Genomic DNA, 2,818 nt, shown 5'->3' with positions numbered 1-2,818 from the left:
TTTTTGTCATCTCCTAGGACTCCTCATTGGGATGTTGTTATTCGGATTTTAAGATATCTCAAAAAGGCTCCAGGGCGTCGATTAGTGTATGTTGATCATGGACATACATAGGTTTAAGGTTTTTCAGAAGCAGATTGGGCTAGATCACCAATTGATCAAAGATCAACTACGGGCTACTGTATATTTGTGGGAGGTAACCTCGTCTCATGGAAGAGTAAGAAACAAAATGTAGTAGCTAGATCAAGTGCAGAGTTAGAATATCGAGTCATGGCACATGCCACATGTGAGCTGGTGTGGTTGAAGATGTTGCTAACTGAGCTTGGGTTTGAGAATTCTTTGCCGATGCAGCTGTGGTGTGACAACCAGGCAGCAATACATATTGCCTCAAACCCAGTATTCCATGAGAGGACTAAACACATTGAGGTAGACTGTCACTTTGTGAGAGAAACTTCAACAGGGAGTAATTTCTCCAAAGTATGTCAAAACTGGAGAACTTGCAGATATTTTTACTAAGTCATTAGGAAGTGGGCGGGATGAATATATTTGTAACAAGCTAGGCATGATTGATATATATGCTCCAGCTTGAGGGGGAGTGTTAGAGAAGGGAATATCCCTCTCAGGATTAGCGTCAAACATTCAGGCGCTAATACCGAGGGAGGATTTCCTCTTCTTCTTTATTCTCTTTTTTTGTTTCCTATTTTGCCCTTGTACCCTACACTTTAATAACATAGTTTTCAGGCCCTCTCTCATTACGAGAGTGCAGCCCATCTTTGGCTCTCTTTTTCTCTTCTTCTTCGTCTTCTTTCTCTTCTCTCTATCTACTTAGTCTATCCATTTACAGATAGTATATGGTTATGGGCTTAATTATAAGGCCAAAGTTTTAGGTCCAAAAGGGGTACACGAAGTTAGTATTTTAATTAGATAGTTAGTATTACTGTATTAGTAGTGGGGCCATTAGCTATTAGTTATGAAGTTATCTTGTTAGATAAATTATATCCTATTTGTGGGACTTAGTTTGGAGGAGAGAAGGTTAGTTTTGAGTTAGCTCTGGACTCTTTCTAAAGAATGTATATATGGAAGAGATTCTTTATCAATTTTAGTTGAAAATTCTTTTATTCTTTAATAATTGTTGAGTCTAGAAGGAGACTTAGGTTAGTTAGACTTCTATTTTGTCCTTTTTCTGTTTTATAAATGGGTGCTTGTTGTCACCAAAATGGTGAACTGAGAAGTTGTAACCACCTTTTAATTGGCCCTTTTCTTATTCCCAAAAGTTACTCAAATGTAGGGGAAAAAAGGGTTTTCAAGCTAATTTGAAAATGATGTCATTATGTCATTACTAAAAGCTGCACATTTGTCGAGTAGGCATGTGAAATGACAGGATTTACCCACACTGGAAAAAAAAGTGTCATACTACAAGGCAAAAAAGTATGGTTTACTACTTTTTTTCACCAACCTTGGTTACAACAAGATTTTCCCTTCATAAATACTTGTAAGAGGCTACACCTCACCTACGATTTGAAATTATTGAGTGTTTTGTTTTAAAAAAACGAGTTGTATGCTCTCTGTCCTCTCTCCCCTCACAATTTCTCTTTCTTCTCTCCCTATTCTCTTTTTTCCCACCACAAGCAGATCCTCCATCATCCAATCTGCACCATATATTTGGCATCATAGCAAGAGCAGAAGTACTTCAGAATCTAAGCACTAGACAGACCCAAGTCTAGGTCTCCTTCACCTTAGAGCAGGAACTTGGATTTTCAACAAAGAGATTTTATTAGAAAAAGAATGGAAAAAGGGTTACAGAAACTTGGAATATTCCATTTTTGGGCTCAAAATACAAAAAAAATAAAAAATAAAAAATGAGGGCTACAGGCTTCCTGTGTGGCTGTGCATGTGCCTAACTCTCTCTCTCTCAGTTGAGTTCATGTAAGCGGGAACAGCCAACCCAACCACCCGGATTATACACACATAGTTCTATCACGAAGACTTGAAGTTCAATAAAGTATTTTATTAAGGAAAATTGATTCTAGGCTTCTAGACAATTCGACCGAGGTAAGACCTGGTTCGCTAGTTTATGATGACAACAGAATTTGAATTCCTCTGCTTCAAGCCTTAATTCTTCAAATCTGATAATTTATCTAGACCTGAGTTCTATTGGTTAGTACCTAATTCATTAGCTCTATGAAGGTATTCTAATCAAAGTTGTCCAGACTGTACAAATAATTTTTTTGGATTAGATACCTCATTTTCTGTCCAAAATCTTTTATCCAGCAGTTACTTTTTTTTTCCCCCATTTCTTCCACATTGGAGAAATTTTAACTGCCAAAAGTCCATCTCTAAAACTGACAGCATCCCAAGATATTAGGTACTACGGTATATACCTAAGAATTTTTTCTTACACAGCCAAGTTTCATCGTAGATCAAATTTGAAGACAAAACAAATTACAGATTATTTTAATTATAAAGTTTAGCAACCGGCAGATGGTTTCTGGGCTTCATGTAGTCTAAATCTCATTCCTCACACCCCAAAATTGAGGGATCACTCACCATTCTACTTCCACAATGCTATGACATCTTAAATTAACATATAATTAACTCAACCAAAAGATATATTCTGCACCATATCTGCCCCCACCCACCCCCCCCCCCCCCAAAAAAAAAAAAAAAAGAGGTAACTGAACCAAAACCTGTAAAACTAAAGTATTTTCTATTGCTAGGATTAGTCATAAAATTCAGTTAATAATCCTAATTCAGGATCAACAAGATCAACCAATATGCCACCCAGACCCACTTGGGCTCATTAAGCTTCAAATATTCACCA

This window comes from Telopea speciosissima, chromosome 3, assembly GCF_018873765.1.
Source record: "Telopea speciosissima isolate NSW1024214 ecotype Mountain lineage chromosome 3, Tspe_v1, whole genome shotgun sequence".
NCBI lineage: Eukaryota > Viridiplantae > Streptophyta > Magnoliopsida > Proteales > Proteaceae > Telopea > Telopea speciosissima.
This window is presented reverse-complemented; position numbering follows the sequence as displayed.